Here is a 25,219-nt window from a genome sequence, read left to right on the forward strand (position 1 = left end):
GAGTGGCTGGAAAGTTGAGTTTGTGGTCAGCCTAGGAATATGTCGTGTCTGGCTGATAAGCCTGCAAAGCGGAAGCCCGTGGGAAAGTTTTTCTGTTGCTGCATCTGATGACTCCCCAGGATAATGGCTTCTCCTTCATTTTTCCCTTTGCCTCACCAATCTTCCACTAGTGCCTCTCTTCAGTGATGTAGACTGAAGCCAGACAGGAAAGGAGATCTGAGAAAAAGTCCCCAATGTCAGAAGGCATTGGTGGGGATGCTGAGTCAGTACCACCTGGGGTCATGATATTTACTTTCTTAAGGTGGAGAGAAAATGTGAGGATAAAGGTAAGACACCAAGAATTACACACAACAGTGTATCATCTCTATGAATGTACCCTTACAAAAAAAAAGAAAAAAAAAGTTTAAGACATCTGATGAGATGTATGTCTGAGTGGCCTATGACTATTGAAGCCTGGTGTGGAATTTGAGCACACCTTTCCACAAGTGAGATCACTTTTTTAGTTTTAATTTTTTTCATGCCTAGATACCATAGAGAGAGGAAGGAAGGCAATTAAATCAATCTACTCATCTTCTGACAGCAGTTATCAACTTCAGGAGAAAATAAGAAAAAGCCATCTCATCATCATCTATAGTAAGCTCTGTCCCAAGAGCCTCACCTATGCAATTCCCCCTGTGACTCTGATGCTTTTCCACTGATGCTTTTCCAAAAAGATAGTTTTTCCACCACTGCTCTAGGATGGCACTGAACATCTGGGCAATTTAACTCATTTATAAAACTAACACCATAAAGCAAATCATTTAAAATAGCACTGAAAATTCAAGGTATAGTCTTTTGCACAGATGAAAACTTAGGACCTTTTAAAATAAGGCAATATCTACCTTTTAAGTGACATAAAATGTGCATTATAATTATTTAATATATTTTTTAAATTTTATTTTATTTTTAAACTTTACATAATTGTATTAGTTTTGCCAAATATCAAAATGAATCCATCACAGGTATACATGTGCTCCCCATCCTGAACCCTCCTCCCTCCTCCCTCCCCCTACCATCCCTCTGGGTCGTCCCAGTGCACTAGCCCCAAGCATCCAGTATCGTGCATTGAACCTGGACTGGCATCTCGTTTCATACATGATATTTTACATGTTTCAATGCCATTCTCCCAAATCTTCCCACCCTCTCCTTCTCCCACAGAGTCCATAAGACTGTTCCATATTTAATGAAGGTGAAGGCCACCAGCATGCTAGGTGTTATATATCACCCTGCACAGACAGTTGGGTATGCGTATAGGAGTCTGGAGTCCTTCAATCACAGCGTCATGCAGTGGATGGGAGAATGGATCATACCCCAAAAGCTCAGATGAACATTAGTCATAACTGGTTTACATACTTCATTTCCACCAAGGTTTCATCTTTCTTGATACATTAACATTTACATTATACTTCACTGCTTATACTGCGATTTATTGAAGATTCTGACTGCCTGGAAAGGAGGTAAGCTTTCTTTGTCCAACTGTAAATCACCCTAAAGCAAACCTTCTTTTCTTTGATATGTGAAATACTCATCTATCTCTATTGTTTTTATGAGTTGTTGATGTAGAGCAATCTGTTTTAAAAGGGGACAGTAGCTGCACTAGAGATCATATTTGTCAAAAAGGAGAGCAAATATTTTAAGGTGAAAAAAAATCTAAAAATAAAAGAAACTAATAAATTATGTACCAGTAACTGTGCCAAACACTTTCTCAGACGATTTGCCTATCCAGGATAGATTTTTCACCTTAGAAACACCATATTAAAGATTATGATCAGTTTTAAGTATTGAAAATTAGGATTGCAAACAGAAATAGTACTGGGAGACATGGATTTTAAAATGATGCACAAATACACCAGAAAGTTCTTTGTAAATGAAATAGAGTTCCCTTGAACAGTTGTTCCTATGCCAGTCCATGAGAAAATTTGTTTTGGAGGAGAAAATAGAAACAAAATCTCAGCTCCTTAGTTCTGATTCCTAACTTCTACAAGTTCTAAAAATATAAGCTAGTCTTCAGTAAGGATGGTTGAATTTCTATAATTTAAGGTACAAATGAGACCAACATTATCAAGCTCAGGTGCTTGTAAATTTTTTGTAGTACAGCAGTTTCACATGTACTAATTGATTCACAAGACATTTCTATTACTTCCACAGCTGGGGCTGGATATAATCAAGAAGAAGTACTGTGGCACCCAGAAATAAACAAAGTTAATGGAACTTTTGCTGAGCCACAAAGAGTATTTTCAGTGTTTGGCTATGGGTTCAATTTCACACTTGAGAACTTTCTGGTTGGCCTTCTTTTCCTCTGGTCGGTACCCCTAACACTTCAAGGAGGAATGGAAAAAGGGGAACCAAGCCGACAGGAGCAGTGTCTTTCAGGAAAGAAATACAGTTGCCAAAGAAGGCAAAAGAGAACTTTATACACGAATAAAGCCAGCAGGGTGTCTGGGGACATCATATTTTGTACCTCTTTTCTGTTTACTACGAGATGTAAAAACAGTCATTCGCCACTGGGGAGATGTTTCATGAATTGAGTGGTAAAATTCCATAATCAGATACTATGGTTGTAGGGGACTAAATGTACTTTTCAGGAGATTTTTTTTTTTCACATTCTGATCATAAAGCAGGTTCTAGTGATCCCTCAGTAGGTAAATGCTCATGGTTTAATCAGTTCTTTCCCGACCTGAACAAAGAACTTTATAAGTTATCATCCCTTTGCCAAATTCCATTTAAAGATAGCAAACTATTTTAAAAGGAACAATTCACTTAATTTGGGTTTTCTCCTCTCTTGCTCTCACTCACTCTCATATTTTTCTCTTCATCTCTTTCTTGCAGCAGTTCTTTCTTTCCCTACCCTTTCATAGCTTCCCCATGTTTTTTTTTTTTTTGGTTCATCTTTCAACTGTCTAGAATATAAGATATGGACACTTTTAAGAAGCATGCTTGAGTTGAATATTTCATAAATTTTTTGTATATTTAAGTAGCATTTTATTTCCTTAACTCATGAACTTTATGTTCATGAACTTGTCTGGCTAGAGAGGTTATGGAGTCACACATTTCTCCCATTCATAGACAGTTGTAATTTTCCCCCCTTTATTGGTGATGCATTTCTTTCTTACAGGTGCTTATAAGAGCCCTTCTTCAGTAAAATACTTAAATTAAAAAGGTTTTCAGATTATACCTTAATGTAACTGTTTCTTTTATAAAGGAAAATGGAATGGAAAACACTATGAGTATCAAGACAGATAAAATGAACCTAATATTGGTATGCAATACCAATATGTTAAATGGTTTTATTCCTAGCTCATTCAAACTCATAGGCTGTGAGAGAAGACCTCAAACTGAATAGTAATGGGGCATGACTTGTGCTCCTGAAGACAAGACAGTAATAGAAAACATTACATCTGTGTTGTCTGTCTTTCCTGTCAAATAGGAATAACAGCCAGGACTGAAGTAGAAACAGGACGACCAGTGGCATTTTCACTGACTTGGCTTTCTAACAGCTAAGCACATGCTGAAAATAAAGCTTATAAGAGGACAAGGAAAGAGACAAAACCATATCCTTCAACCCACTTTGAATTACAAAAGACCTCTGTTATCTGAGGGGAAAAATGCACTGACTTACCAAAGAAAAGATCTAGCGGCTTAAAACTTTCAACTGACTTCTTGTTAATCTGCCTTGTTGCAACCAACGCATACAATCAAGCCAAAATCTCAAGAATGTTCCCATTCCCATCACAGAAGACAGCATACAACTACCTTAGAAGACAAGAGGTTTAAAGAGATTTAAAGAGAAAGAACATATGGACAAAGTTGCCAGACTAAGTACTCAAGGCCCCAGCTTTCACTCTACTCTCCTCAGGCATCCAAGTCCTACCAGAGAAGAAAGAAATTCAACATTCAAATTTTCAACTTCAATTTTAAGGGAGAAACTTATAAAAGAGCAGATAAAGATGGAGCAGAGTAAAGTTTCCACTCACACTCTTTTGGCAGAAGTAGGAAATTTATGTAGGACTGAATAGGTTAAAAATAACGAAGAGAAAAACAATTAGTATGCTATCAATGAAAAACTTCTTCAACTACAAGGTGGAAAGAGAATATGGCACGCAAAAGACAGTCAAAACACACATTTGGTAAAAATGTTCTCCAAAGCATTGAAGAAAATTTTAAACTGAGTGCTTTAGAAAGTGCAAAGAGCAGAATCAACATTGCAAAATATCCATACATGGAAGGAGAACATGATAAAATGAAATTAATGGTAAAATTTAAAAATGGACAAAAATAAGAGCAAGTAGTGAGAAGATGCCATTTATGAAGATATTACCACTCAACTCAGAAATATTACTGGTGTGCCTGATGAATTTAATAGAAAAGGAAAATATTTTAAAATGTATTAAAACAGGAATTTTGTGAAATTAAGGAAGGCATGAATTTTTAGATATAAACGGTTATGGTTATGGATTTAATGTGTCCCCCTAATATATATGTTGCAATCCTATATTGGAATCCTAACCCCCAATGTGATAGTGTTAGGAGGTAATTAAATTATTAAGGACTTCCCAGGTGGCAGTAGTGATAAAGACTGCCTGCAAATGCAGGATTTGCAAGAGATGCAGGTTTGATACTTGGGTCAGGAAGATCCCTTGGAGTAGGAAATGGTAACCCACTCCAGTATTCTTTTCTGGAAAATTTCAGGGAAATAGGATCCTGGTGGGTTATAGTCCACAGGGCCACAAAGAGTTGGACACAGCTGAGCACACACACACAATCAGGTTATCAGGGATTAGAGTTCTTATAAAAGAGACCTAGGAGGAGGCCCTCTAGCCCTCTTTCAGCATGTGAAGAGACAATAAGAGGACCTGGTTCCTGTGAATCAGAAAATGGACTTTGACTAGACACCAAGTCTGCCAACCTTGTCTTGGACTTCCAAACCTCAAGAACTGTGAGAAATAAATGCTTCTTGTTTAAGCTACCCGGTTAGTTGTATTTTTGTTATAGCAGCCTAAACTAAGACAAAGGGCAAACTCCATCCCAAGATAATTTTTTGGAGCCCACATACAGAGACAGGGAATATATATTGACTTCACAAAGCTGGGTCTATCAAATAGCTGAGCAAAGGAGGGCACCGCCTTGACAATGTCTCAGTAGCACATCATATGTAGAAGATTAGAAAAAGGTACTTAAAATATTTTGGGGCCAGTCATAAGATTATTTTAGGGTGGAAGATATTAATAGTAAGTATAGTTTAGGTAGGAAATGGTTAAAATGTGTAAACTAGGCAAGTTCACTAAATTTCTTTCAGTGCTGTATCAGAAAGTACTCTTTGGGGTCTGTAACTTAAAGTTGGAGCTCTCCATCTGTTTCCATGAAAATTAAGTTTTATTCTTATTTTGTTAATTTGGTGGATTTCGGAAAGTAATATTGTGCAGACCTTTTTCAAAGATCTTGTGGACTACTTTAACTATAGGATCATATGCTTGACAATCCTCTTATTCACCACCTAACACCAGGAACAACTTGCTTTAAATCATCAAATTGCGTCCTCTCCTTCCCTGTGCGTAGGCACAGAAATATCCCAAGGGGAAGAGCACAGAATGTCTTAGTGGGCATCACATGTGTTATAGCAGGGCTTCCAGTAGACACAAAGTCCTTGAAAAACATAATATCTTATATGCATGCTGCACAATCTTAGAAATGTTCTGTTCCTTCTTATACCAAGAAGAAGATTCAGACATAAACTTCTTTTAGTGTATTATATATAACTATATATTATACAGCTTATACAATATGTTATAGTTATATAACTATATATTATATATAACTACATATTATATAGTTTATATGTGGACATGACAGCATGTGCACGAGCAAAAGTGTATATATATGTGTGTGTGTATATATATATATGTGTGTGTGTATGTATGTAGGCTTATATACATATGTGCTGTGCTGTGCTAAGTTGCTTCAGTTGTGTTGAACTTTTTGCAAATCTATAAACCATACCCACCAGGTTCCTCTGTCCATGGGATTCTTCAGGCAAGAATACTAAAGTGGGTTGCCACTTCCTACTCCAGGGGATCTTCCCAACCTAGGGATGAAACCTGTGTCTCTTACGTCTCCTGCATTGGCCAGGTGGGTTCTTTACTACTAGCAACACTTAGGGAGTCTTTTTATAAACATATCATTATTGTTTTAAAAACATATACCTTCTGGGTCTGTGCAATATTCTTCCCTCTTAGTGGTCTAAGAAGTTCTTAAACTTCTGAGTAGCAAAGTCCCTAAGAGAACTTACGATTAAAGTCCAGGTATAAGTCTTTGAGGCACTTTCAAATAATAATTTCTTTGTACTTTGTTCAATACAAAGGGGTCTATTTCTAGATACTTCCCATAGCTACATGAGTATCTAATTAGCCTACTAAAGCAATTGCACCCTGAAGCACATGATGCTGCTGTTGGAATTGATTCTTGCACAGCACTGTAGACTCTATTCATTTTGTATCAGTCTTCTAACTGATTCAAGTTCTTGCAAGGGTCATAATGGGGTGCTTGGCCTCTGAGGATCAACAGTTGCCTAATGTCATATTCACATGCTGAGTAATTTTTCCCTTGAATACCACACCATGCCAAAGTGGCTGTCTTAAAGGTTGTACTGGAATCAGTCCTCCTTATTAACCTCAATATCATTTTGTTTCAGTGGCTGCACTGCCTTTCTTGTTACTGGACCTGTGTTGGGGTCCCTTTGCTTTATCTGGACAGGTATTCCTAATTGGTTCCTTTCCCTTCAGAAGCTATATTTGTAGTGCATTTTTGAAAATTGATCTATTCCCTCCCAAGAAGATACAAATTTTGCCTATGGGTCTCAGGACATGGCAGTCTTCATAAAGTCATAGAACTTTCCACGACATTCTTCCCCTACATGTGTATAATCAAAGAACACTGCTCATATGATGTTTGGCAGTTAGTATGTTCAGGAAAGATCAAGGAGGTCAATGTGGCTGGGCAGGAGTGATTGGCACTCGGGGAGCATGGAGTGGGCATCAGTGATGCCTGGTAAGATCTAGGAGATTCAGGTGAAAGGTTTCTGCTGGCCCATATGGCACCTATATGAGACCTAGGAAAAGGTGCACATCATGTGATCTGATGAGTGGATTTCAGTTTCTATTAGCCACTTCAGCCTGGTGCAGCTATATGCAGTGTGGAGCTTATCAAATACATGGAGCACCCCAGGACTTGAATATCATTATAGGGATGCTGGTTTTTACTCTGAGTTAGATGGGAGATCATTGAAGATGTTAAGTAAATCAATGGGATGACCTGACTTATTTTTTTAAAAGAATCCTTTGGGCTGATTTGTGGGAAATAATGGATAACAGCAGAGGCAATAAAGCCAGTTGGTGAACTAATGCACAATTTGGATGAAAAATGATAGTGACTTAGAGCAGGGTGTTAGCAGTTGAGGCAAAAATAAATGTTTGAGTTCTGGCAATATTTTGATGGGTAGGTCTTGTAGTATCATGATAGAAAGAAAAGGGTCAATGATAGCTATAAGAATATAGAGTAAAAAGCTTCCAGATTTTACAAAGAAGGGAAAGAAAGTGTTAGTCATGTCCAACTCTGTGACCCCATGGACTATAGCCCGTCAAGCTCTTCTGTCCCTGGAATTTTCCAGGCAAGAATACTGGAGTGAATAACCATTCTTTTCTCCAGGGGATCTTCCCAACCCAGGGATCGAATCTGGGTCTCCCATGTTACAGGGAGATTCTTTACCATCTGAGCCACCAAGGAAGACTTTACAAAATTAGTCACTAAATAGGTCAATTTGAGGAAATGGCTTACTTCCATTATATTTTAGACTCTATTTGTTAGATGAGGATAACATTTCCCTAATTACTATCCTTGAATGGTGTGAGATCACATGAAATACTGCATGTCAAAACATTTTGAGATGGTAAAATATAAAATGATATTCTTTATTATTTGAAAGGTTAAGTACAAGGGATGTTTAAGGGGACCTTGAAGAAACCCTGCCCACATGCCTATCATCTTTCCTATGGTGTGTCAGAGGCCTATAAGCACACAATTAGGGATTTATTTGGGGGGTCCTGATTTTTTTTTTTTTGAGTATTCAAAAGTCCCTGCTACACTCAAATATTCCTTTGGAGAACTCCTTGAGTGATTATCAGTTAGCACCTCAGCGGGTATGACCTGATAACAGTGTAGGAATTTGGCATAATGGGTACCAGTTTTCAGTGAATGACACCAGGATGGGCTGATTGGATAAGAGAAGACTCTCAAGTCTAAATTTCACCTGCTTCATGATTTTCTATGTCCTGTGTTCCATAGACAGAATTTTTACTGGGAAGAAAATTTTAATTTTACATTTTATAGTTTTTGGACAGAGGTCCCAAGAAAGAAGGTCAATAATATCCAGGGATGGCTCAGTCACAGTGAATAGATTTAGGAGCAATTTATTCTATATGAATTAAAGAAAAACAAGATGAGAAAACTCTTACTTCTATTGGGAAATCTCCCCCAAATGTATCTAAAATCCACAACCTGTAAGGTCATTGGCCTAAAATGAACATATATGAGGAAACACTTCATATTCATTGAATTTAAGATTTCTTTTTCCTGATGAACACCTTTATCAATTTTTTTTTATATTTAGGATGTTGATGTGATGATTTCAATAATCTGTATTTGAGAATTATAATCATATGTGGAAAGTGATCTCACTTATAAAGATCAGACATGGGTCCGATATGTGGTATTCATGTCTTCTAATGAAATGTATAGTAATCATATCTAGTATTTATTTAATGATAGTCGTGTTCCTAGAAACATATGGCAGTGTTCAACTACATGACTGAGACTATTCACTAAACAGCTCTGGGACATTGCTATGCCCACATTACAGATGAGGAGACTGAGAGGACTGTCAGTTGATATCTCCGTGGAGAAGAGTTAGCAGGTGTAGAAAAACCTGCCCTATAAGAGGGCTGGTAGCAGAGGAAGGCTGAAGATCAAGGAAACTGAACAGGAACTAAATCACAGGACTGAGATTCGAACCTAAATTATTTTTACTCTACTTACCACCAACCACTTTGTAATACTGTCTTCAGTGTAACTTCCTTTGATGAGAAATTATTAGTGCTAGCTGAATTTAATAACTTTGAAATATGACTTTATGTATGATCTTGACAAGTATTCAGAAGAAAGTCAATTTTAACTCCTTTCCTATAATATACTCAATATTTTTAGTAATGGCCTTGAAAGGAAACCTACTCAATATAAAATTTCTAATTATTCGTAATACCAATAGCATTTTTAGTTCTTAAAAATTTTAAAGAAGATGTGTTATAACTACTTACCTGTTCAGCAGTATTTATTAAGCACCTATTGTATGATAGACACTGTTCTGGATGTTGGGGATACTGGTAAACAAACAGCCATAATCCCTGTCTTACGAAGCATTCCTCCTAACTGTGAAAAGCTAAACCATACAAAGAAACACTAAATTCTTGGTAGTATTAGGGAAGGTAAATAGATCTGAGGGCCAAAACAATCTGCAATTGCAGTTAATTAGACTCCAGAGCCTCAATTATGAGCCATCTTTGGCTTTAAAAGTTGTTTTAGAAGTGACTGTTCAACTTTTCCTAGTGGCAAGCTTAGGGCCAAGCATTGGAATTGGGAAAAAATGATGTCAAATGGGTTTGGATAAATACCCAGTTTAAGTTGACTGAAACATCTGAGGAGTTTCTTGGGAAATGTAAAGACAGTCTCTGAAGTTTCTAGAGTTCTGTCTTGGCTGTGCTATGATGACCATATGAAGCCATGCGCTGTGTTGATCTACACAAATATTCATGGATCTTCTGGATTCCTTTCTTCCTTGAGTCTGTGCCTCAGTAACAGCCCCATTCACTATCTTCAATTTTCTCTGATTTCTCTAAGAGGGGGAAAAAAAAAAAAAAAAAAACGGAAAAAATTTGTGCCTTGTAGAAGGGAATTCAGGCCAGCAAATATAATTTAGTGATACCACAAAGTGAATTATAACTATAGAATTGAATTCCCATATCTCCAAAATGTGGAAGATTTAAAATGCTTAACTAGCTTTTAGGGATACTCTGAAGATTCATTAATGGAGAGCCTTGAGGAAAAGTGTTTATAAAGCACTTGAAAAGGATAATTACAATGAAAGGCACATTTAGCAGGCATGTAGAATGTAGTTTAGTTTCCTTTGGTTATAAAGCTCATCACTGTACATAAAAACCCAGATTTTTGCATGAATGGATAAACCAGCTAGAGGAACTCTTGATAGTCAGTTCTGCAAGATATTATATTCAGTAATTAATTTTATAATAACTGGTTCACACATATAAAGTACTCTATTTGCATAAAAAATTACTGCTTAAATGACAAATCAATTATTGCACACAAAGTCAATTATTATACACTTGTTTAAAATTGAATATCATAATTAAAATTTGAGTAATTTGCTGTTTTTCCTAGTGCAACACAGTATAGTAATTAGTAATCTAGTTCTGTGAGATTAAGTATCTCCGAAAGTCATTAAAATAAAAATCCCTAAATCTAATGTATAGCAAATGCATGATAATAGTAATCTTTCAAAGGGATTTTTTAAATAGAAATTATCACTGAGCCTCTTTCTCCTTTCTAAACCTTATGATAGAGTCCACATGGCTCCTGGTTATTACCCTTTTTCCTGAAATAAAGGTAGAGGTAACAACTGAGAATGCAAAGCTGGAGAGCAAGCACCATTTTGATCAAATTCACCTATATGAAGTAATTGTAATTCTTAAAAAGAGAGTAATTTTAATTCCTTAAAAAGTCAAAAAGGGACTTACTGGTGAGTTTTCTAACTGGAACATGTAACTCAGTGAACTAACCATAAACACAGCTTAGTTCCACAGAAGTAAATGCAAGGGAAAAGTTTTCAGATAGGAGCAGAATCATCGCAAGTGGGTGGAGAAAAGAGCTCATGAGGAGCTATTAACGAGCTGTCACTCTGATGAGGCCCACAGGGCCACATGGCCTTATGGATCAGGCAAGTTGCAGGCATTCACAAATGTGTTTCTCTCTAATACTTTTCCATGAGTAAAGTACACACTGAATGTCAATTCTAGCTCCCAATTTCATCCAGAATCTGACCTCTTTCCACCTCCTCCACCCTGGTCCAAGTCACCATCACCTCTCACTTGAATTAACATATTAGCTTCTAATTCCCACCCTATGCCTTCTTGTATTTCAACAAAATAGCCAACATGGTCCTTTCAAGTCATAACTTAGATGAAGTTATAAGCAGATAAGTTGAGCAAATAACTTCATTCAAAGTCCCTGATGTCTTTGCTATGGGGAACAAGACCCACCTGACCCAGCCTCGTAGTGATACAAGTTATGAAGAATAATGAAGCAAGGTGAGATGTTGCATAGTGTCCGAGGTGCTGTTTGGAAGGAGACAGTGAGGGAAGCCCTTTCTGCGGAAGGGCGTTTGAGAGGAGCCCTAAGTGGAACACGAGCGTGAGCCACAGGGCATCAGGGAAAGAGCCACCAGATGAAACTATTGGGCGGGCCAAGCAGAGATTGAGCTTGGTGTGTTGAGGAGGACGGAGGCCCTGAAGAGTGAGCGGTGAGTTTGAGCCAATTATGCCAGAGAAACAGCCAGGGCCTGGTTTTGTAAGATGATTGGATACTTTTTCAGTGTGCTGGAAAGCTGTTGGAGAGTTTTTGGTAGAAAGAAGAGTGACTGGATGGGACTCTACAAAAAAAGATCACCTGACTGTTGGATGGAAAACAGACTGAAAGGGGGCAAGTGGAGAAGCTAGGAGGCAGAGCCTTACAAGGGAGAATCACATCCAGTGGTGGTGGGGTATTACCTAGAGCTCCTTGGTAATATTTGAGAGATCAGAGAGAAGGCCCAGATCCACCAGTCATCCAGGTCAATGTGAGAGCAGACCAACATGGGGCAACACCTCACAGCCCCACCATCACCTCCCAGCCCATCATCACAGTCATTCTGAAAGTTCAGAAGAGACCCCTAGTGTGTAACACATCCAGAATTAGCCTTCTCAGTACTGAAAAAGAAAAATATTGTAACAAGAAATATAGTAGTTTTCAATCTTTCAACTGCAGAAGAGAGTAAAATAGGATCAGCAGAAATAACAGGCTCAGGTCCACCCCGTCCTCTGGGAAATATGTGGCCAGATTAGCCCCATGAGTCATTTATGTTCCCATAAATAAGACATTCAGAGAGGAAGTCACCCTTAACCCCAAAGGAACAGTGAAATGAGTAACATAATTGGTCACTGTAGAAATCTATTTTGCCTTTCACTGTCAAATGTACATTTTCTTCTTTTGCTCTATTATTCTGTTAAATATAAGTAACACAGAGGTTTTATTTTACAATAAAAATATGCCCTGATACTCTGCATCAACTATACTAATTTCTTCCATTATAATTAATCATCTAGTATTTGAATCTGTCATCTATCTGTAGCATAATTCCATTGACTGTGACCTACAGAGGAAATGATGAGTTAATAAAATTCATAAGTCCCTTGGACTCACTGGACTAAAGCTATCAAAAAGTGTGGTATTAATGTTTTTGTCCAAATCATACTTTGAAGCCTCTACCTATCTGAAATTCCATGTAACCTCCCCACTCCAAGTGTTCTTAACTGTTTCTGGAAGGGCTTATTGTTCTCATGGGACTGGAATGCTTAATTTGGTAACAGGTTCACTCACTTCCAGGAAATTCATTCTCTGTGGATTGGAAAAAAAAAAAAAAAAGCATAGTGTAGCATTTACCAGCTCAGGCTCTGAATTCAGACTGCCTGGATCTGAATTCTAACACTGCCATTTACTAGCTGCATGACAGAGTGCAAGTTACTTTATCTCTGTATGCGTGTTTCTTGATTTATAAAATAAGGATAATACTACCTTCTTCCCTCCTAGTAATTATCACTAATAATAGTCTTATGACTTGTAGGACAATGTCTGACAGCTGATAAATGATTAATAAGTGTTAGCCATTATTACTATGGGACTTCCCTGGTGGCTCAGTGGTAAAGAATCTGCCTGCCAATGCAGGAGATGGGTTGGATCCCTGGGCTGCAAAGATTCCTTAGAGAAGGAAATGGCAACCCACTCCAGTATTCTTGCCTGGGAAACCTGATGGACAGAGAAGCCTGGCATGCTGCAGTCCATGGAGTTGTAAAGAGTCAGACATGACTTAGTGACTAAACAACATTATTATCATGTATTGGGGAGAGGAGACAGTTTCAGCCCCACCACTGCCCAGGCTGAAGATGTGTGTCTTGTGAATGCCAATGTTTAGACCCAGCATCCTGTATCCCCGTGTTCCACAGCTGCCCTTATTCAGTGCTGAGATCTGGACAGAGGCAGGAAGATTAACTCTCTCTTTAAAACTCGTGGTCAGGCCCTATCTCCTTGGCCCCAAACAAATTAACTGGGTCCACCAACTTGTCAAGTTCCTGGACTGTGGTATCTCTTTCTGGTCTTCTCTACTCCCTCATTTGAGTGTTCAGATCCTTTGTGCTTAAACAGGGAGTAGACCTCATACAATCAGATCCTTTCATTCTCCTACTGGCTCCTGCAAAAAAGAAGGCTAATTCCTCTCCCTCCCCTTAATTACTAGACAGATACTCCCATATTTAACATTCAGACATGAAAAAGGAAAGAGGGAGAGAAGTATTTCCTACACCATCAATGTCTGGGCCTAGTTCATCCAGTCAAATTTTCTCTATTATGTTGGAGTTTTATCTACCCAGTGGGGTCAGATTCAGATAGCCCAGGGTGACCTGTTTTAAAAGATATATTGTATCATATACCTTTTAAAACAGGTTTAAGTGGGCTTAAAAATACAGAGGTCAAATGTATATGGCTCAAATGTAATAAAAATCTTATTTCTTACTCATGTAACAGTCCATGGTGGATATAACTGTTGGGCAGTTCTCCTCCACTTGGCAATTCAGGGAGTGACCCAGATTCCTTTCTTTTTGAGGCTCTGGACATTGTTATCATCTGTATCCAGTTTTCTAAAGATAAATGAAGCATAAAGGAGGCATGCCTGCTTCTAAAAGCCTTAGTGCAGAAGAGCCCACATCTCTTCCACTGTGAATTAATCACATGGTCACATCTAGCTGCAAGGTTTGCCACAGGCATTCCCTGGCCAAGAAGTCACTTCCCAGCTCCGCTTGTATACGACAGAAGGGGGAAAAAAAGTCTTGGTGGGCAGCTAGCCATCTCTATAAATACAGGAAGCAACTTCACATAATCATAGTCACTTGATACTAATCAAAATACATAAACTTTTGAATACTTCTAAAGTGGAATACTTCAGAACTGACTCACTCCAGAAGAAAATTAAAGTATATCATGAAGTACTATGAGGTGAAATGAGATTTTTTAAAAAGGTACAACTTCAATCAGGATATGTATTCCTCCTATCACATTCTCTGCAAAAAATTATGGTTCAACTAAGAGAAAATATTTACTGACAAAGATTATTAAATTAAGTCTTCATTCTAAAAATCACTTTTGGTAGAATTTAACCTTGGTTAAAGAATATAGAAGTAAAAATAGAGGTCTAAACACTTTGCTCCCTCATTTTTGCTGTTGTTGTTCTTTTCCCTTTTCCTCTATCCAATAACCAACATAGAATTCACATAAAGAGGTTTCTGGCAAGGATGGAAATGATAGTATGTACCTCATGGTACTCATTAGCAATATTTTAAAGACTATTTTTAACCTTAATAAGCTAACTCAATTCATGCTCAGGGAGTTGCTAAAATTAAAGGATTTCAAAGTGTTAAACAAATACCCCTGACTCAGGAGGCATCTTTTTCTACATTACTAATGCATTACACATAAGCTTCCTAATATTGGTGCCACTGTGCAAACAGTACTGTCACTTAGAGCCACGTTCACCTTTTGTAAACAAATGATTCAATTAATAAACCTCACCAGGGAATAGTACTTTTGACTTAAAGGTTGCCTTTCTAAGATTGCTTTATAAAACAGCTTTCACTTTCCTGGAGCTTATGACCTACAAGCATTCAAGGATTTGCTAATGAACTGCTCAGCTGCTGAGTTGAGTAAATAGAAAAGGCCATTTCTCTTTGCTCTTTTCACACCTTCTAATTGGAAGAAGTATGTTTTGGTCTGATTCATACTTTTACTTGTGTGTGTTAGAAACTTGTGTGAATAAAAATTTGGTTAAAATTCTACAGGCAGTAGGGGTCATATTTTTTAACATGGTCAGTAGAGTTGCTTTAATTCTATAGGATGAGGATTAATAGATCATGAGTGACATGATGGATTGGTTTGAGAATTACATTCCAAGCTGTGTGAGTTTTAACTCTCACAATGTGTCTGTCCATGTTTCTAAAGCAATTATTTTCCAAGTAGAATGCACAAGGTGGCCCAAGGAGGTTAGGAGAGATTGTATTAGTCAAGACTCTTTCCAGTTGCAAGTGATAGAAACACTTCTCAAAAGTTATTAAGCACAGATTGGAATGTTCCTGCTCATGCATGTGAAATGTCGAGGGTTTGGGCTGATTGCAGGCAAGGTTAGTGTATCACTGGATGTCTCAATACAATAGCTGGCACACTTGTAGTAGAATAACAAGAATGTTTATTTGCACAAAAACTATTATGAAATCGTGGGAATGGTGAATGAAAATGAGCTGGTACATTAACCCAGGTTTTGTAGGAATATAGCTATTACCACCTCTAGGCCCAATGATATGAGAGGAGGGAGAAGTTACTAGAACCTGGGAGGAATCTTGACAAACCAGCCTGAGACAGTTCTGCAGAGAAAGCCAAAGTACCTCACCATATTCTGCTAGTGTTCCCCAGTGCTCCACCCCTCTGGAAGCCAGAAGGCACTCAAACTTGTACCTACAGATCAGACACTAGGGTGGGGAACCAGTGGAGAGAGGTGGAGAGTAGTTTTGAAAATAAAAACAGAAGTTGTCCTGCATACCTAGATATGACACCCTCAGAGCTAGGCCTCTATCCACTAGAGCTTTTTATTCTCCATCTTCACTAGGTATGCTTCTCCCATAGTAGCATAAAGACACCAGTAGCTCTATGCCTAACTCCTATCAGCCTGGCCAGCCCCAAGAAGGTCTCTTTGCCCTGAGAATTGAACATAAGTCCCCAAATTGGCACACAGATCCTTCCCTGCACCAGTCACTCTACAGACAAAAGAGAGAATACACTGACAAGCCAGCTTTTCATTCTGTGCCAGACTCTGGAGCTGAGAAGGATTTTAGCCATACTTGAATCACATGAATTGGGTTAAAGAAGACGGAATCCTCAAAAGGAAAGGCAGGATGTTATGATCAGAAGATAAAGGGGGAAACTGATGTTGAACAGGAAGCAATCCACTGAATAGATATTGGTTTCAAGAACCAAAGCTGGAAGCAGGGTATGAACAAATACCCTCAATGTATGAGTTGAACTCATCTCCAGTTACCTTCTGTTTCTTTTGACAAGATGATTGAAAAGCAGGTGTACGAGACAGCAAAAGAGACACTGATGTATAGAACAGTCTTATGGACTCTGTGGGAGAGGGAGAGGGTGGGAAGATTTGGGAGAATGGCATTGAAACATGTAAAATATCATGTAAGAAACGAGTTGCCAATCCAGGTTCGATACACGATACTGGATGCTTGGGGCTAGTGCACTGGGACGACCCAGAGGGATGGTATGGGGAGGGAGGAGGGAGGAGGGTTCAGGATGGGGAACACATGTATACCTGTGGTGGATTCATTTTGATATTTGGCAAAACTAATGCAATTATGTAAAGTTTAAAAATAAAATTAAAAAAAAAAAAAGAAAAGCAGGTGACTCTTTTCTTGGGTAGGCCCACTAGAGAATCTAAAGACTTAGTCTTTCTTCATCTCTTCTGAGATTGTCTCAGTTCAGTAATTTAAAAATTACTCTTCTCTTGAATGGAAAATGACTCTATATTCCCACTAGAGGCATTATCAATGAGGAGAGGTGATACATTCTTCTCAGATTCTTAGCATGGGAACTTTGGAATTATAAGGATTTTAGTTATATACTTCTTATGAACACCTGTAATTATACATGAAATACATTATTTTCCATTTTTTTAAGTGGAAGAGTCCATAGCTTTTCTTAGGTTCTCAGAGAGATTACCCCCAAATAGTTAACAGCCCCTGATGTCTCACCCTCTTTCATGAATAAATATCCTTTCTGATAGCTCATAGCATCCCTAGAGAGCAGCTATAAGAATATTGCATCAGGATCTGAGTTTCAGAGAATCTAGACTACTGTTTCATCTGGTTTCCAAGTTGTAAGAAAACAGGCCTACTCTATAAAGAAATAGCCATATCTATAAAAGAGAAGATTTTATTATAAAATACCAAAATAAGTCAGCTACTTAATAATGATGCCTCTAAAAGTGATGGTGGTTGTAGCAGTTAGCTATATAATGAAAAGAAGTTCTAATAAATATCCAGGGTTAGTTCTATTTTGAAAACTCATTTTTTTCTCTCCCCCATTAATTGTGTTTATAAATATATAAACACATATTGGAAATGCCATGTAGTCCTATAACCAAAACACCTTTTCAATCTTGCTTGAACCAAATTTTTCAAACTTATTTGATCATGTAAACATTTTTTTTCACCAACTCAAATTTATCATCTGGCAGAGCTAGTTCTATGTGCCACACATTTGGGAAAACAATAAGGTAAACATTTACCAGGACCTATTCTAGATTCTGGGAGGGATTGGGGGAAGGAGGAGAAGGGGACGACAGAGGATGAGATGGCTGGATGGCATCACCGACTCAATGGACATGAGTTTGAGTTAAACTCCAGGAGTTGGTGATGGACAGGGAGGCCTGGCGTGCTGCAATTCATGGGGTTACAAAGATTCGGACATGACTGAGCAACTGAACTGAACTGATTCTAGATTCAAATTTTTGTTGCTTTTCAAGAGAAGAGGAACAGAGATGTTGGAGAGGGGAAATGCCAATTAAATAATTCCGTGTCTACTTTAATATTTTGTTATTGGTTCTAAGCCCGGTTCTGTCTTTGGGAGGTAAACCATACATGGAAGCCTCATAGCTTAGGCAAAGCCCTAGTTTCTACATGGAAGACTTTACGAAAAATATTGTATCGTTCATGGCTGAGTATTTAAGGGTGAAAGGAAAAGAGTACTTACCTCGAGGATGCTAAGCAAATACATGAAAGACTTCAATAGAGGACGGAACAAAGTCTCATTAGTAAAGTACAACATGATTTGATCTAGGAGTGCAAAGCAAGGACTGCATACATCTTGGCCCCAACTTTACATGTGATTAATCCTTGGCATAACTCTGAAGTCAGTGGTATTATCCTAGTTTCACATGTGAGGTTGTAATTCCCTGCAATAGATAGCAATAGGGCTGGGATAGGAATCTAGATCTCTGTGGATCTGGAGAGCTATGAGATCCCCTATAGCCTACGTCCTCACCAGCACATACTGTTCTGAAAAGATCCTGAAAGACAGGGATAACTTGTTGCATGAGTGAAAATTCCTTCAAGAAGGATAAGAAAAGCATGGGTTGGTCAAAAAGTCCTGTTCTTGTGCACAACATATTCCCACAACTTTAAGTGGGAATTTGATGTCATTGTTATGGGTACTGTTATTTATGATAAACCTGGAAAATAAGAAACTACAAAAATAATTTTCTCAGACCTATGATTATCTTGAACAATAGAGAGTCAAAAACTACCACTGGATTCTGCAGTCTGTACTGGATTTGTAGACCTGTGCTAATTGGCAAGAAAAAAAAAATGAATTTAACAATCATTTCCCATGGGAGAGACCCAAATGAGGCTCTGTGCAGTGGTTGTACCTGATCTTCAAGATGCCTGCTATGCCTTTGACATATCCTTGATGCCGTAGCAGTTTCTCTGAAACTTATTAATGTCACCAGCCAGACAAAATTAGCCTAAAATGAGACAATCTGGGATCTCCAAGAGGCTCCTAAAGCCATCAGTCTGAAAAAAAACTGCCAATATGGTTATGTACCTCTGCCCCATGAGGGATACAGATTAAACATACAACAGTGGGAGTCCAAATGGCAGCTGAAGAGCAGGTGGAACAGACAAGCTTTCTCAAGACACTGCAGCCCAATATCACGTGGCACGGCAGAGCTGGGAACGAATTGGAAGTGTCCCTGGCAGACAGAAGAGTATGGCAAAGAGTATCACAGATGGAGTGACTTTTTGACTAAAGGTGTCAAACAGACTGTGAGGAAATGAAACAGATTCTTAGATGGTAGCTGCAGATGAAAATGAAAGGGCAATCTTCGTGTGTCTGCAGCAGAGAGAACACTGCTTTGCATTTTTCAGCATCAGCAACACCCGTATATCCAGACTGCGAGCACTGACAGGATAGACTTTTTAAGCATTTGAAAGATTTGACTCACCAGAAAAATCCTTAGAGCATTTTGTGCTCAGTGCAATCTAACCTCCAATTCACACTTAGTGTAAAGCATGCTTTGTATGAAAGTTTCTATCTTTAAACCACATGGGCTTTTTCTCCCAATGAAAAGATAAACGGGACAAGATGGGGGAAGGGGCAGAAGTATCTTCAAATGTCATTACATAAAATTTTTAAAGAAGAAAGTAGTGGGGTTTAGTTGGAAGAAAATAAAGACATTTGTTGAAGAAAATTGAACCCAAATGGGGACAAAGGGTCTTCACATATTTAAAAGACTATCCTGCAAAAGACAAATTAAATTGTTCTTGATTCAAAAGACCAGAAGAAAAATCAATGGAAAGAAACCACAAGGAAACAGATTTTAGGTCAGTACAATGAAGAACTTTCTAATTATGTTTCAAACTTACAGAATAGATTGCAGTGCGGTAGCCACTTAGCTGGCAGTGGTCAGTGATGGAGAGCCATTTGTTTGGGATGATAGAGAATAATCTCATTATTGAGTCAGAGATTAGAGTAGATGTTCTTTTTTCTTTTTTTGGTCTCTTATTCCTCCTACTGGATTGTATACCCCTTTAAGATAAGAATAGGATATTCTAAATATTTCTTAATTTCTTATTTCCCACCTAACAAAGAACCCTGAACGTAACAGCCTCTCAAGATTTATGATTCATTAAATTTATGATTTGCATCATCTTAAGACTGCTATGATGTAAAGAATTCAAAAGTATCCATTTAATTCAATCCAGCTACATCAGTCCAAAACTCATCAAACCAACAGCTTATAAAATTACTACATTTTCTAAGACAATGTGATTCTCAAAAAAGAGCTTAAAATCAGTTCACATTATTTGTATTAGGACTAATGTCAGATGATTGATAATATTTCTTACCTTCCAACCTATACTTTCAATAGTGAAAGTGAAGTTGCTCAGTTGTGTCCAACTCTTTGCAACCCCATGGACTGCATCCTACCAGGCTCCTCCGTCCATGGGATTCTCCAGGCAAGAGTACTGGAGTGGGGTGCCATCGCCTTCTCCGCATACTATCAATAGGATATAACTATTTGCATGAGAGGGTGAAGTTTATACCTTTACGGGATTCACAAGAGTTAAGTAAAAGTAAAATCAGACCACTGTCAATACTTTCTAAACTTTAGCCATTCGTGCATATCCTATTTTAATTTGACTATAAGAAATTCCAGTTATATTCTTTTAACACTTCATATGTGTTTGAATGACCCACTTCAAAATATCATGTTGACCTTTGAAATTCTCCACTTGAGTCCATCTTTAAAAGTACAGCACTGACGTTTTTGTCTTAACTGACCTTTCATTAAGGTCACTGCTACATTTGATATAATAAATAGAGAAGAATTAAGAGCTAATCATCACTGCCATAGTACAACATTGAATAGACTGAATTATGTGCTTAAAGAGAGGAATTGATGATTATTGGCAAACCCTGCTAAGGAAATTGCTGCCTTGAAAAAGTGTTTCAGAGAAAAAGTATTTCTGTGAACAGTTTCCCTCCTCCAGCATATTTTTATTTTGATAAAATACACCCATAAATTAAAGTTATCTTTTAAAGATTCATATGTGGACTCTGTGATTTAACTACCCTCTAATGAGCTCACAGGGATCCCTGTCATAGCAGCAACTTGACTCATACTCTATGAAAACTTGTTGTGAGAGCTCATTGAAAATATGAGTGGTTCTCCTGACCAAAGGGAGTAATCGAATTGCTGTCTGGTTTTTTAAAAAGAAGGAAACTGAAGAATTGTTAAAATAATGAGGAAATATGCTATGTGTGCAGAATGGAGCATATACTTGGAGCTATTTAAAATACCTTTGTGTAAAATGAAACTCAATCTAATTCCAAGTATGGAGAGCGAGCATGGCAAATCCAATGTAGCTAGAAGGCAGTTTACATTGTATCTTACCAATGTTCAATTTAAGAAAAGATTGAAGAACATCAGGCTGCTATAAAAACAATTTGCGGCAGAATAAATTTGGTACTTGCCAACTGCTTCTAGAGACAGCCGCTTTCCAGCAGAGCAAGGATGTCATGAGACGTGGGTTATTGGTACTCAAGCAGAATGACTATTAGGCATAAAATTAGTTCGAAAAATACACTTACAAAAGTATTAAATGTTTGAACAAGAGCAATGCCCACTATTTAAATTTTGCTAACAGAATGGGTAGTAAGAAAAGTTAATTTTTTACTGAAGATTAAAGGATTTTTTTTTCTGTCAGATTTTTGCTACAGTAGCCTACAAAATAATGGGGCTTCCCTGATAGCTCAATCAGTAAAGAATCTGCCTGCAATGCAGGAGACCCAGGTTCAATTCCTGGGTCAGGAAGATCCCCTGGAGAAGGAAATGGCAACCCACTCCATTATTCTTACCTGGAGAATCCCATGGACAGAGGAACCTGGCAGGCTACAGTCAGTGAGGTTGCAAGAGTCAGACACAACTTAATGACTAAATCACCACCACTGGTTGTTTTAAAGATTAAAAGAGATATATGTATGTAAAGCTTTTAGAATGGTGCCTGGCATTTAATAGATAATCAATAGAGTTAACTATTGTCATTACTAGTATCATCATCTTCTTTTTCATTATCAGCATCATGCGGTTTGAAGTTCATTTTATTCATTCTCTTTAACTTCATTTTTATCTCTAGAAATGTGACATATTTTATATTTCTTTTCACAAAGAGTAAATCAAAGGATCATGCTTGTTGGGAAATCAACATGGGCTTTAGAAAGTGTGGTGGTAGTGGTTTAGTCACTAAGTTGCATCCAACTCTTACGACCCCATGGACAGTAGCCTCTGTCCAGAATCTCTCTGTTCGTGGGATTCTCCAGGCAAGAATACTGGAGTGGGTTGCCAATTCCTTCTCCAGGGGATATTCCCAACCCAGGAGTCGAACCCCTGTTTCCTGCACTGAAGGCAGATTCTTTACCAGCTGAGCTATGAGGGAAGTCCTTAGTGTAGTTGCTTAAAAAAAAAAAAAAAAAAAAAGGCAAGGAAAAAAAAAACACTATTATATCAGATTCTTGTTTTCTTTCTCTAGATGTATGAACAGAACTCAGTTTTCTGTCCCTTTTATTTTGTAAAGAGTTCAGTCCAGTTTAAAAATAAAATCTCACATATAATTCAAAGGGCTCTTCTTCCCCCAACCATGGTTTAGACATTTGATTGAAGGGTATTAGAGGGGAGAGTTAAGTGTAGCTGTTCTTAATACATCTCTCCTCCTCTGCCTTCTAGCTTCTTTAGTACTAGGGGGGGAGGGGTGGTGTGGCCGGATGGAAAGAAGGACAAATATCCTTTTCTCGACTGAATGAGGCCACAGCATTCTGTGTATGAATTGTTGCTGTTTCTCTGGCTAACACTCACTGATCATCAGTAACTTCTGTGTGGCTGGCATCAAAATGTTCTCTTATTAGGCATGTGTTTGAGTTCTTTGAAGTGTCCTGCTACTTAATGGTTCACTGTCATGGAAAATCCTTCTTTGGCTGAACCTCTTTCACTCCAACCCCTGACTTGGTTCTTGTCATTCATGGCTGATACCACAGGCTCTTACTGCCTGGATGTTCATGCCTGATAAACAGCCTTCTTGGGTTAGCTATCTACTCTGGTAGCTTCTTGATGAAGGGGAAATTCATACAGCCAAACATGGACAGCAAATGATTTCTCATTTCGTCTCTACACCCTACCATCTCTTTTTAGTTCTCTTCAAGATTACGTAGATTGGAGAAATGCTGTTTAAAGGTCAAATTTCCAGCTAGTAGATAAAGAAGTCCTGGAAATCTAATCCACAGCATGGTGATTATAGTCAACAATAAATAAAATTATTATTTAATAAAAATGATTACAAATGTAAAAATTGCTGAGAAACTAGATCTTTTTTCTCACCACAAAACAGAAATAATATTATGTGACATAATATAGTTGTTAGCTAATTCTACAATAGTAATCATATTGGAATATATAACTGTATCAAACCAACACATTATACTCCTTAAACTTACACAATGTTATGTGACAATTTTATCTCAGTAAAAGTTACATTGCACAGTCAGAGGAGCAGATCTGGACCTCTTTTCCTAAGCGTATGTTTAAAAGGAGACAAGGAGCCATCCCTTCTTGCATATGCCCCTGACTCATCAGAGTGACTCACCTGGAAGCCACCCCTTTGCATGCTGTGAAGGTAGCCTATCTCTCATTCCCAGCCAACTCCCTCCTTTATTCTGCATGTCCGTGGCCTGAAAAGGGAGAAAGACAGTGGGATGAGATGAAGGTTTGTGGATGGTTCTACAGAGCTCTGCAGGAAGTATTTGGTTGGTGAACTTCTTCAGAATCTGAGGTTCTTGCTCTCACTGTGAGTCTTTACTGCACTTCGGGGACAACGTGAAAAGTCCTCCTGCACATCCTCCTGCACACGAACACAGAGTTCGTGCTCACTCCATCTATGGTGAACTCAATATATTTTATGTTTATACTGCTAAATTCACTTTGCAAATTCCGCTTCAAATGGTGCCTGTTCAGAAATATAACCCTGACTGTTGGTAGTTGAAAATGTAATCTCTCTTATCTAAATTCTTATGGTCCTTTGTTTAATAACTGTATGACTCATTACATATTCATGTGTTTTATGTTTATTTGTTTTCATAATTTTTTTATTAATTTAGGTGGTGAGATTCTTGGAAACAAACTTTATACGTGAATAACACTTGTATTTCCCACAGTACCATCAATACTCTTAGAATGAAATCATTCTTATTATGTGTAATTGAAGTAATTTTAATTCAGGGGACTAAACTCTACTTAATACAGCATCTTAGAGTGTGTTAATAGGCATTACTTCTAACAAATGGTAGGAAAATTTTGTTATCAGCTTAAATGGTAGAATTGCTTACAATCATAATAAACTTCAAGAAATATATCATAAGGAAATAATTCAAGAAGAACAGAAGTACTTAAAGGTGCCTACTCTAGCATTATGTGAGGATCTGAAAACAAGTTAGTGTCCAATAGGAAGGAGATGGCTGCCATTTTTACTCATTAAGCAGATCAAAAACTGTGCAACCATTAAAGATATTCATTTTGAAAATATAAACTAAAAAGATATGGGAAATAATTGAAATAATTGAAGAAAGAATAAAAATTTGTATAAACATGATTGAAATTGTTAAAACACTAACATATGAACAAAACTGAAAGAAAAATGAATTGAGTTGGGAAGGACTGTGTTATTTCAAATATATTTAATTGAAAAGTTAAAAATATATTTAAAACACACATTGATGAATAAAATAAGCTGATGGATAACGCAACAGGAAAAAGTAGCTTCTTTCTGTGCATTAATAATTAGACTGGCTTTGTCAGTGGCTGCAAGGTCTCTATATCTTTTCCAAGTGATTATTATATTCCCGAGCTCAGTACTTTCTGTCATAAACAAGTGTCACTTTTCCTTGGATCTCATTGTCATTTCTTCCTCGGGTCTCTATTTACTCCCCCATCTAAAGCAGAAGTGTCAAGTGACCTTGACGAGTCATAAATGAGAACTTGGCTAACAGAGAAAGCTATTTAATTCTGTCAATCTCTATTAGACACTAATGGCTGTCATGGTATCAATTTAAATCTTTTTTCTTCCTTATATTTTGTCATCAATGTTTT

Source organism: Bos javanicus, chromosome 2 (assembly GCF_032452875.1).
Source record: "Bos javanicus breed banteng chromosome 2, ARS-OSU_banteng_1.0, whole genome shotgun sequence".
Lineage (NCBI taxonomy): Eukaryota > Metazoa > Chordata > Mammalia > Artiodactyla > Bovidae > Bos > Bos javanicus.